The sequence below is a fragment of the Phascolarctos cinereus genome, unplaced genomic scaffold (assembly GCF_003287225.1).
Source record: "Phascolarctos cinereus isolate Bilbo 61053 unplaced genomic scaffold, phaCin_HiC Scaffold_1;HRSCAF=81, whole genome shotgun sequence".
In the NCBI taxonomy this organism is placed as follows: domain Eukaryota; kingdom Metazoa; phylum Chordata; class Mammalia; order Diprotodontia; family Phascolarctidae; genus Phascolarctos; species Phascolarctos cinereus.
Window position 1 is genome coordinate 136,301,498 of NW_027555514.1, and position 13,437 is coordinate 136,314,934.

The window sequence follows — 13,437 nt, forward strand, 5'->3', positions numbered from 1 at the left end:
TCTTCTCTTGACAGCAGAAGCCTGCACATTTTGCTAGTTAATTAAGGCAGAACAAGCCAACGGTATTTTTTTGTTGCTTATCTTTTCAAAAAGAAAGCAAAGAACACAGAAATTGTGTTGCTTCTGTGTACAGTTTTCTTTCCTTTTTTCAGGATTCAAAATCTGAAGAGCATTGCCCCTTTATTTAAGTATTTTTAGATCTGTATATTCATAGCAAGTAGCCAATGTGACTAAAATTGTGCTTTTTTCTTTTCTTCTTTTTTTTTAAGGGGGATAATGAAAAATAACCTGTTACTGAGTGTTGGTTGTTACTTCATATCCAAGAATTTTTCCTGCTCATGGTAGAATAATTCCTTTGCTTAGCTCATCCTTCAATTTCTAATAACTTGATTTTTGAGATGAATGTTTATGTCAATTTCAGACATAATTGTAATTTGCTTTTGGTTGAAATTTTTCGCTAGGATCTGATTGCTCATGTGTCTGAGCTCCCAGAATATTTTGTGCATTGTATTGTAATTATTTATGTTGCAGCTAGGTGGCAAAGTAGATAGAGTGCAAGAGTCAAAAAGAGCTGAGCTCTAATTACACGTCTAACACACACTAGCTGTGTGACCATGAACAAATTACTTAACCTCTCTCAGACTGTTTCTTTCTCTGTAAAATCAGGATAATCACATAGTTTATGCCTCATAGGATTGTTATAAGGATAAAATGAGATAAATTAATATATCTTTTGTAAGCCTAAAAGTGTTATATAAAGGTTAGCTGTTATGTATATACATGCATTTGTGTCTGTTTACTCATGCCTTTAAAAGACAGGTGCTTTTTGTGTCCCTCTTAATTCCTTGCCTGTAAAATTAAAATAAAAATTATTTATTTTTGTTTAATTAAATTAATTAAAAATAAAGGTGTTTATTAAAATTTTTGTTGAATGAATGCATAGTGAAGGAGGAGAAAAAAATGGAAGGTGGATAAAAATAGCACAGTAGAATGCTCATTGTTCAATCGTTCAGTTGTTTCTAACTCTTTGTGACCTCATGGACCATACTATCCATGAGGTTGTCTTGGCAAAGATGCATAGTGGTTTGTGATTTCCTTCTCCAGTGGATTAAGACAAACAGAGCTTAAGTGACTTGCCAGGGTCACACAGCTGGTAAGTATCTGATGCTGGATTTGAACTCTAGTCTTCCTGACTCCAGACCCATCACTGTATCCACTGAGCCATCTAGCTGCTTCTACTAGGATGTTTGGGGCATCCTAAAAAGGAGAATGCCTAGGGGAATGTCTGGCAGAAAGGATTTAATAAACATACTAGACAATGAATTGAATTGGGATGGATTTAGGTACTTAAAAATAATAGTGATGGGGTGACATCCCAATGACCCCCTTTTTTCCCTCCCCTGAAGCCCTGAAGATACATCATTCTGGGTCAGTTAGTCAGTAAGCAGTTATTAAGGACCTACTATGTGCCAAGCATGTAGTTCCTGTTTTTGTGTAGATTATAATATAATGGGAGATAAAACAAGTAAACAAATATGTAAAAACAAGATATATACCAGATAAAGAGGAAATAATTAAAAGAGGAAACACACTGGAATTAAGAAGTGTTGAGAAAGGTTTCTTGTAGAAGATGGGATTTTAGCTGTGACTTAAAGGAAGCCAGGAGGTAGAGACGTAGTATGACTGAAAGGAGTCCAGGCATAGTTACACCTAAGCCATATAATCAATGATGGAATTGGAGAGAAATATAAACCACCTAGCCTCATCAGTATCCTGGACACTTAACAAAACACAACTTGTTTTACTTTATGAAGCCCTTATCTTCTCTGTTGAAATGAAGCATTTGAAACTCAACATGAGCTACAGAGTTGGGTTTTTTTTTTCATTTTTTAAGATATTCTAACAGGTGATATTGACATACATCCAAACAAAAACAAGTTTGATAAAAACAAGATGACCTATCCAGAGGAATTGTCTTCTTTAATTTGTCAGTATATATAAGCCACAATTCCAAGTACAGTTTCTTATACTTGCACATATTTATGACACATTCTTATGTTATTGATTGCTTAGTATATTCTTCCTACCCCTCATACTTCTATTTCTAATTTTATGTTCTCTTTAACTTCTTGATTTGCTTTTAGATCTACTAAGAAAGATTATTCTGTTTCTGGCATGCATGTCATACTGTTAACACTAAGTAAATTTTTGTATTGAAAATTATCATTTTATCTCTTTGGTAATTCATAATATATCCACTAAAAAGGTGTTAAGATAATTTTCCTTTATAGTGATAATAATAAGAAGGACTAGAAGATGGACTGAATGTAAATTAGAACATATATACAAATAGCTTTTAAAATTAGTGAAAAAAATCCATTTGGTCTTTAACATTTGTATTTTTCTCAACCATATTTATTATGTTAGTCTGAATATAGTCTATATTTCCCTCTCACTCTCCCACCCAATATCTGAATATAAATATCAATCATGCTTTCAATGCACAGGCACTCCTAAAACCTAACTTCTCTAGCAATAGCAGAATTAGTAGCAACCACTTCCCATTGCCCTACTTATGTGGTAGAGAATCTGTTCTAGATCTTCTTGCTGCCAAGCTAAGATAGCTCTATCTTGGGGGCACATTCAGAGCCACTGTCCTCAATAACATTCTAAATTTCTCAGAAATAGTTTCTCTATAGCTCTCCTTCCTTCTCTTGTATCCCTGAGAACTGTTAGGGATAAGCAATGAGAAGGCATACTAGGTAGTGTACTGTCCCAAGGAGTTTATATTTTGTCTTATAGTTCATGCTTTTTATTTATAGATAAATGGCCCAAAGAATCAGTCTCATGGAGAACTGTATGGAATCCATTATCTGTAAGTAGAAAAGACAGCAAGAAAAAGAGGTCTAAGTGGTGAATCCCACTGTATAGTGGGGCTTCTATTCTTTGCACCTGAGTGAGTGTCTGCTCTAGGAATAAATAAGACAAAAAGTGGATAAGTAAAGTGAGGGTGACCTATCTGTGTTACCACTTTCTTAGCTACAAAATGCCTTTTGAAGTTTTGGAATCTAAGTATTCTTTCTTCAAATGGGGAAGAAATTACTTTCCAATATATGTATGTGTATTATATATATATGCATATATACATATATATGTATGTATTTGTATATGTATATATATTTACATACAGATATATTCATACAGATATTTGTGTTTTCTTTGTATTTTTTTTTCTAGAAAGATCACATTTTAGTAGTCTGGCTTATGTTTGGATATAACCTGTATTCTGACCTATGCCAATGTCACATCTCTCCACCTGTTTGCCATATTATTAAGTTCTATTTCATCTATTCTCCTTATTTCTTATTGGCTCTGTATGTATGTTTCCAGGCTTCCTTAGGTATTTGAATTACAAGGATAGTTATTTCCTTAACTATGTCGTAATAGAAAGAACGCTGAGCTGGGCTTAAATTCAGGAGACCTACACTAAGTTCTTTACTGTTACCACCTGAATGATTTTGGTCTAGTCCTTTCTCTGAGCCTCAGTGTTCTCATTCATAAATTGGGGATAATGATACTTATGCTTTCCACCTCACAGGATTATTGTGTGAAACATATTTCATAAACCTACTACAAGGTTTTCAGTAGTAAAATATAGTGCTGCATAATTATGAATGACTTTGCAACTGATAAACACAAATTTCAAATGGCTCTATTAATTACTATATAAGTGGCCTTGGCCAGATCACTTCCCTTTGCCTAGCACCTTGGTTTCATCATCTATAAAGTCAGGGTGTTGGACTGGATGATCTCTGAGGTCACTTCTAGGTATAAATTATAATATCGATCAAGGAATCATGCCCAAAATTGTACCAAATGCTGTTAATGACATTATGTAGTAAAGCTTTGGCCTGTGGTTAGGCTCAGTTAGGTTTAACTAAGAAAGGGATAGAGCCTGCACCTGTGATTTCACTGGTAGATAAATTCTGGGTAAGGAAGCTTCCTCTATCAATGGAAGTTGGCATCTTCTCTGGAACTTTAAAAGTTAGTTGCCTAATTACTGACAGATTAAGTGACTTGCTCTGGGTCACACAGACAGCCAGAGACTTGAACCCAGGTCTTCTTGGATTTTAGCCTGGCTCTACCTGTCCTGCCACACTACCTCAGATCTAAGAGATAACAAATAGTAAAATTCACAATTCTAATGCTTACATTTCTCTATAAGAATATTTGAAAAATAAAATAATGATACTAATATTAGTTAAATATCAAAAACTTGTTTTTATACATTTAGAAAAGTACTATATGAAGCCAAATTTAGACACATACCAGCTGGACCACACACTGATACCTCCTTTTTTACTCTAATTCTTTGACCTTAATTCTGCTGGCTTCCTGGCCTAATTACAACATATACTGAACACCTGAAAAAGTATTACAGCATAGCTCAAGGTCTTGGTTGTGCAAATACTGCTAACAGCTTGCCTTGCTTTGCTAGTTATGGCTGACAGAGGCTGTAGGAGTCAGAAGTTGGTCAAAACTGGTCATCTAAATAACTCTAAGTGTTGCATCTAGGACTTTTTTCCTAAGTTTGAGATTTTCTCTTTGGTGAGCAAAATAATACTCTTCTTTAGTTCAAATGGAGAGAAAGCAAAACTGATAGAGGACACATATACATACATACACACACACACACATGCACCACATATACACACATATATATTGCATCAAATATTTTGTGTTCTCTTTATTTACTTGTACAACAGTGATTTCTTCCAATGAACAAATCTTTCATATTTCATAAACACTTTCATACCTCAAGCCTCTTTTCCTCCCTTGATCTTTTTTTCATTTCTCATTTTTCAATGCTCTCTCTTCTCTCCTCCCACTTTCTCTCCATAAATATCTATATTTTCTTATTTTTGAATACTTTAAAATATGTTGTAACAGACTAGAACATACTGAAACAATTTTTGAGTGGTTACATATTGATTTCTCTCACAGTCCACATCATGAAGAGATATAAGATATTGAGCATTGAATTACTACAAGTAAGGCACTGAACTTTTGGTAATTTTCATCAGACTTTTTCTGGGATAGTTATAAGATGATGTTGTAAAGCCAAAGGGAATGAAGTGATATTCATTTCCCCATCAAGTATGAATTGGATATAGCTCCCGAGAATAAGTATGTCACTATATATTACTCTAGTACCCTTGACAAGCAAGATGACTTGTCAAAGAAAGAAGATTTCACTCATTTACTGATTTCTGTTATGTAATTTACAAAGCAAGGGATACTCATGCTTTTTTTTCTAAATGAAAGAAAAAATGTTAATTTTTAAGTTGAGAAAGACATTCACTGTTCAAGAGAATGCTTACCAAGGACACTAATAAATAGGGAAAACTATGAATGCTCAATTATGCTGGCACAATGCTAGATTTTTAGAAATATTTATTTCTTTCACAAGCTCCCCCTGTTCAATGTTGTTTCAGTTCAGATAAAGAATGTGTGTTGGATTCTGGAATTCTAGGAAAACTGATGAAATCTCACATTGAGTTGATGTTGTACAGTTCTATTTCATGGACATACTGAATCAAACATTATGTATATGGCCCACTTAACTGCCATCCCAGGTTCAGAGAAATGAAGCAGCATGCACAATTGTGGCTCATAAAACCAGCTTGGTCTAGGCAACTGACCAGTTCTGAGTGGCTTATAGATGTCAGAGGTTCTTCAGTTTTATACTGAACTTAAAACAAGGGGAGATGAAACCTTTTATAAATATACCAACCCAGGTTAAGAAGGCCTCAGTCACTTTGTGCCCTGGGCCTCACTGATTCTTAGAGCTCACTGTATCTTAACAGCCCTTCCTACCCAAACATGTCTTCCTGCCATGCCTTCCATAGTAGGCATTCCTCCCTCTCCTACTGTCTTCATGCCCTACTTACTTCCTATCTCTTGCTGTGGGAATAGCAATAAAACCAACTCATCATTTCTTGAATGGATGGGCCATCTGATTGTCTTATGATTTCACACTATCTCTATGACTTCACTTTCCCTTGTCATCACTCCCCTATGTGTCATCACTCAATTCTTGGAATATAAGCTCCTTGAGCACAGGAACCTTCTCTTTTGTTCTTGAACCCCAGTGCTTAGTTAAGGGCCTGCCATGTGGTAAGCACTTAATAAATGCTTGCTCATGAATTCATTTCATAGGGGAACAAAAACATGCTATAATGTTTTGTTTCAATGTAAGCTTTCAAATTCTTATTAAGTTGACTAGATATAAGCTATTAAAATTAACTATAAGGAAGTTGAAAATCCAACTGCCTAAAATTATTTTCCTCAGGTGGCATTCTTTTGATATTTGAATATTTAGCATCCTGAATAGACAAGATAAACCTTTTGCCTAGAAGATACTAGTAGGATCTAGGGAGTCGTATCAAAATGATTTTGTTTTAATGATGACTTATTAAGATATACAAAATAATCTAAATAGAGAACAAATAGGTTCAGGACATATTTTTAAAGCTACTAAATGCTACTTATTGTTAAGGAAAGAAAAAGGAAATAATTTAAAATCTGCATTTTCTTTCTATTTGTTTTTATTTTTCTTTATATTTGTCACTTTTTAAGAAGTGGCACTTTCTATCTCATTCATTTGATGTTGGAGAAAATCTAGGGAATATCATTGTGAAAACATCAATGTTGAAAGGGAATATGGTAGTAGGAGAACACTATATTCAACATCAGAAGATGTGGGTTCCTGTTGCTCCAAAACTTGCTATCAGTTCACCTAGCTTACTGAAGCTTAGTTTAATCATCTGTAAATTGAAGATATTTATGTGTATGCTATTTATCTCACAGGGTGGCTTTAAGCAAGCTGCTTAGAATTACTGCTATCAGAAATAATCAATTATTATAATACAATTATATTTTAATATAATACAAATTATATTTCAATAAAAAATCAGTATTTAAAATATTATTTTGTCCACATTTTGGGTTCAAATGATATAGAGAGCATGAATTTCAAGAGGATAATAAAAAAGGAAATTAGGCTAATCAAGACAGGAAATGATTAAGGTGTGAGTAAATTTCAGCAGAGGAGGAGTGGAAATTAAGTGTAAATTCTGGCAATTGGGTTGACAAGTTTATGAGAACATTTACAGTTAGCAAGTATGGAGAGCAAAAGGATGACTTCAATATTTTTGTATGGTAGCCAATTTTAAGTTTGTATTACGAACAATTAGAGTAAAATTTTACTAAAGGAGTTTGTAGAAGAGAAGCAAACCTAATGTGTTGTCATTAGATCACTTCTTAATGGTGGGCTTTTATCAGATGTGTGAATGTTTTATACCCTCCATTTATTTTGTTTGTTTGTTTTATTTTCAGGGAGAAGCAGAAAGGAAAGGTATGAATGGTTACCTTGTTAGATTAGATTCAAAATTTCTAAGTTTCTAACCTTAAGAAGTTATGGTTCTATAATACCAATGGGTACATTTGCTTTTCATATTTGAATGGAAACAAAGCATTTTTCATGTGTTAGTGAATCTATAGGGGTGGCAATATCACATTTTATCAATAGGAATATGGTTATGTTCAAATACAATGGAATCCTTTTAATGTGCTGGGATTTTCACAAAGGCCTAACATGCATTTTATAAATGTTTATAGAGGCTAATTATTTTCATCTGAGGCAAACACTACTAATCAAGTCAGCCAGGCAACAAGTATTAAGTAATATCTGCTCTCAAAACAGTTGCGTTAAATTCGAAATAATCAATAGGGAGGATTAGGAAATGCTTTTCATTTTAGCTGGGACTTGAAAGAAGCTAAGGAAGCCAGGAGGTGGAGATGAAGAGGGAGAGAATCCCAGGTTTGGGGGACAGCCAGAGCAAATGCCTAGATTTGGGAGATGAAATGTGGGGAATGCAGCACAAAAGGAACTTTCATTTGGAAGAAGGCATGGGTACAACCCCTTAGAGAGAAAACTGCCCCAACTCACAAAGCCTATTTCCTTCTAGTGGAATAAAGACATTAGATTGTTTCTTATTTAAACTAAATTTACCGCTATGTTATCATGAAAAATTTGCTGTCTTAAAACATCCAAAAAAATTGATTGACTGTTATGAGGTTGGGGAGATGGGGGTTGATAAGGGAGATAATTTTTAGAGCATATATGTGTATATACACATATACACACACATATATATATATATATACACACACACACACAAATATGTACGTATGTATGTATGCTTTTGGGAGAAAATAAAATAGGGTTTGAAACTCCCTTGCCTTGCCCCCAAGAAACAAGCCTTAAAGCAAGGGTTTTAGCCATGTTCATGTCATAGACCCTTTTAGCAGTTTGGGAAAATCTATACACCTTTCTTAGAATAATATTTTTAAATTCATAAAGTAGGATACATAAGATTACAAAGGAAACCAATTATATTGAAATACAGTTATGTATGTTGTGTATATATATATGTATACATATGCATATACACATATATGCATATACAAATACACACACAATTTTAAAAGTTCACAGACCCCTGGTTAAGCAATCCTGTCTTAAAGTAATATGTTGCCTTATCTAGTCCAACTTTGATTTTATAGATAGGGAAATTGAGGCTCCAGAGGGGGGAGGGCAATTGTTCAAAGTCACAGAATTGCTCATTTAACTTTTGCTGAAGTTGAGAATAAGTTGAAATGGTCTCAGATGGAACCCAAACTTCATAGGATTACAGACAATTAGACATGGAAAGAACTTTGTCCATTTTGACTTACCTTGGAGGCCCTGGTGTATACCAATCTTTCTAGAGCAAATTCTCCTAGAATCCTATTCCTGTGATTTGGAAAGTAGCATTCCAGTTATACCTGGGCACTAAGATCCCCACCATCCTGCCTCTCCCTGAAAAGTTTAAACAGCTTGGGAAGAAAACATTTTGAGGGTAAGAAAGATCCTGGAGATGGGAGAGGCAGAAGCATTTTCTGGAAACCATAACTTCCTTCCTTCCTTCCTATCTTAGGAAATCAAGCAATCAATAAACATTCCTTAAGTTTCTGCCATCAACCTACCATCTTACTAGGTGCTGGGGATAAAGTACAAAAGTGAGACAGTCTCTGCCCTCAAGGAGCTCACATTCTTCTTAGTGAAAGGCTATACATATACACTAAGCAAACACAATGTATCTATATATCCACATCTCTATCATCCATCTATGTAATATCTCACTGTGGAATGGTGATATTACCCACTGGTATAGTATAAGGTGTATCTATATGTATGTACATGTATTTATATATGTACACATATATACACACACAGCTGGAAAAGGTCTCTTGAAAGAGTTGACAAAAGAGCTGAGCTTTGTAGGGAGGTAAGGGGTTTTCAAAGAGTTTATACAAAGGCACTGAGGGTGGAGATGGGATTTCAGGCGTGGTGAATACCAGGTTGGCCAGCTTGGCCAGAAAAGTCTATTGTGAAAGCCGTGTGGAAAGATAGACTAGAGGCAGATTCTGAAAAAGATTTAAATACTAAAGAAGATAACCATTTCTGGGTTTGTAAAGCACCATTTCCCTCCTCTTCATAGAATGGCACTCATTAGTAAAAAGAAGAGATGAAAGTGCAGAGAGTTGAAATGACTTGCCCAGTGTAACACAGGTACTAGGTGATCCTCAGAATCCACATTCAGGGCACTTTTAAATGTCCCATGCTGTTATGAATTAATGGGCCTAAAAGATTCATATGAATTGAGAGCAATTATACTGGAGTTACTTTCTTTTCTTTTACTGGATAGTTTTGCCCTTCTCTTGGTTTTCATACTTTAAACCAGGTGAATTGGGATTAGAAGAGAGACATACAGTGAGTCTCCAGGACTGCATCCCTTCCCTAAACTTGACCCCCTCCTCTTTTCCTATCCCTAGGTGGGAAGCAACCCCCTCTACAAACTGAGTGGAGTTGATGAGGGAGAGGAAAAGAGCTCAGGAATGCTGCTTCTCAGTCCACCTCTTATCCTTAGGCTGTCCCATTTCTTCCCCTCTCAGAAACTGAATCCTACTAGCCTTGTCCTCTTCCTGATCAAGGTCTTAAATTCTTCTCTCTCTGTCTCTCTCTGTCTCTGTCTGTCTCTCTCTCTCTCTGTCTCTCTCTCTTCTCTCTCTCTCTCTCTGTCTTTCTCTTTGTCTCTCTCTGACTGTCTCTTTCTCTCTTTCTCTCTGTGTCTCTTTCTGTGCCTCTGTCTCTCTCTCTCCCCCATCCCTTATCCTTTCTAGAGCAGGGAGGTAAGAATGTTCCCTCTCATCACACTGTTACTGGTTCCATGTGGCCACAGTTCAATTCTGCCTACCTTATCTCTGTTTTCTTTCTTAGAAGAAAACAAGTGGTTCATCAGGAGCCCTTTAAATCTTCTGTCCTGGGACAAAGATCCCTGGGTGTCCAGTCCTGCTTAGGGCTAGATCTGCTACTTCCTTCATGAAGATAAATCTTTTTGCTAACTTTTTAACTGGATATGTTCACCCCCTTTTCTAAACCTTCTTCATATGAACCTCTATTCTATTTTATCTTGTCGTTATTCATATACTTCTTTTCCTTCCTACTATATAATACATGAATTTTGAATGTAAAAGTATGCTTTTCTTACCTTTGTAAAACACGATGCATTGTACATAGTCATTGCTCAATAAAAAAAATCTGTTCAGTGTCTGCTTCAGTGCCTGGCACATAGTAGGCACTTAATAAGTGTTTGTTTTATTGGAAATTGTTTATTGAATTAGATTATGTAATGTTATATCAGGATTTTTACTTTAACACAGTTTTGTTTTGGAGGAGATGACATTACCTATAGTATATCATGATAAGAACAGTAAGTTATGACACTTCAATGGATTTATCATTTCATTTATGTGGATATTTTTTCTGGTGGTACAAATCCAAATCCATCTCCCTTCTCACCATTTCCTACTCCTGACAATATCCACCTTGAAATTCTCCACAGAAGATCTTTGCTCTGAGATTCTTGATATTACCTGGGGAACGTAATGAAACACACAGGTTGTGAGTCATCTTTTGCTCAATATTTTTTGCTATGATACTATATGTTTGAGTTAGACTTTTGTCATTTTTTACATCACATAATTAGAATGGTACATCTAGAAGTAACTTTTGATATCCTGTTATAGAAACTTTTCATTTTTTAGGTGATAAAACTGAGGCCCAGAGGGGTCAAATGGTGTTCATAGGTCATATACATATACCTAGCACCTTCAAAATCATATATCTATATCGATATAGATATAGATGTGTGTGTACATAAACACACATATACATACACACATGCACGTATGTGCATTTATATATACATATACATGTATACACGTTTACATACATAAATACATACATACACACACACACACACCCCTTCAAAATCATCTAATCCAAACTCTCGGCGCACAGAGCACTGGGGCTGGAATCAAGAAGACCTAAGTTCAAATAGGATGTCAGGTACTTACTAGCTATATAACCCTGGACAAGTCACTTACTCTCTAATTATCTGTTTCCTCAACTGTAAAATTGGGATAAAAAATAACACCAGGGTTACTGTGAGAATCAAATGAGATAATAATCACAAAGCACTTAGCACATTGGGTGGTAGGCTCTATATAAATGCAATCATCATCATCATCATCATCATCATCATCATCATCATCATTATCATTACACAAAGTTTCATATTCACTCAGGTGTCTTGACATGCAGTCTAAGCCTCTTCCCAAAAGTCAGTGTCCTGGACTCTGTTCGTGGACTCCTGGAGCTTGGGTAGCTCATTCTCCTAATCTTTTGAAACTCATAAGGCCTCCAGATTAATCTCTTTCACTTAAAATGAGCAAACATACTCCAAAGCAAAGAGGCGAGGTCCCATGTTAGTCTCAGAGGGAGAGGGCCTGAGTCCTGTCTTCTTAAAGCATTGGCTTTCTTCTCTCAAAAGAACACTGACAGGAAGAAGTCAGACTGAGAAAGGACGGTGAGGCTCCACTTGACTAGTACACTCCAGGGACTTTAAAAGGCTCCTCTTTACCACAAGATTAGCAGTTTGGAACCAGTTATAGAATATGTAAGCCCCAAATTCTCTCCAAGGAATGTCCGTTGCACCTCACCATGACTGTCCCAGAGGCAGGCTCCCCAGCCTTGTCCTCAGGAAAAATTGCAACCCAAGCCACTGTGCTTATTCTTAAAGACTAAGTATTTAATGAGAGTTCTCTGTTGCACTTACGTAGATCTTTCCCAGTGACTAACTCATGGAAATCAGTACTTTATTCATTGCTGCTGTCTAATCACCTACTATAGATAGACAGCTAGATGACTATGCAAGTCCGTAGGTATATGGGTGGGAGAAAGTTCTCTATATGGGAAAGTCCTAGGATACAGGTAAAACTGGGGAAAATGACTCTGTTGCTTTTTTTTTTTATCAACTTTTTTATTTTGTATGAAGGGACCTGAAGAAACTTCTTTTATTTCCCTTGACTAGAGATCTATGTTGTACAGTGGTATTTATACCTTAAAGTGGGCCTTAAACTTAATTCTACCTCACGTTATGTTTATGTTGCTCATATGTGAATAATCCACAAAGTACTTCATAGGTACATTAATCCACCCAGCAGACACTAATTGACCATCAGCAATACATGCTATATGCTATAATAAATGTTTAACAAAACTAGAAGCATGATATGAAGTGTTTTAAACTGTAAAAGTTTTATCTAGACTCAACTTAAGCATTTCTAGAAAACTTACATTTTGTCCTTTCTTTCCATGTTTTGGATTAGAAAAGTATAGCTGCAGACAATGTACTTAACATTGCATAAAGCAAAGGAAGATTGGTTTCATTTAGTATTGATGGAGTTTCTACTACAAATTTGCCTTTCTTGATTTTTATAAAATTTTATCAGTAAGCAGAAAAATGATATTCAAGGAAAAGAATACTGATACTCAAAGATAAAATATTAGAGGATAGGAGAGCCTGCTGGGGAGGAAGTAAGGTCAAGAAATTACTGTTTAACTTATAAATTGGTTTTACATGTCTCCATCCTTGCTTTCAGACTGAGGTATCAAATGGCAAACATTAAAGATGTAACTTACGTTAAAAAAGGTGGTTATGACCAAATATTATTTGATCATAGTTTGAAATATATTGAAACTTCTTCCATTCTCTTTCCTTACCTGTCCCCATTCCACATCTCTCTGCATCCTTTTGCCTTCTGTTGAATAGGTCAGGGAGTATAACTCAGATCTATCAATTTAGCTACTTTGATGCTTTAGGAAGGTTTTGTGAAGGAGGAAGTAGAAGTGCTGACTAAAATATTCTATGGTAATTTTCATTGACTACTCATGTTAATAATTATATGATACAATCATTCAGGTTTTCC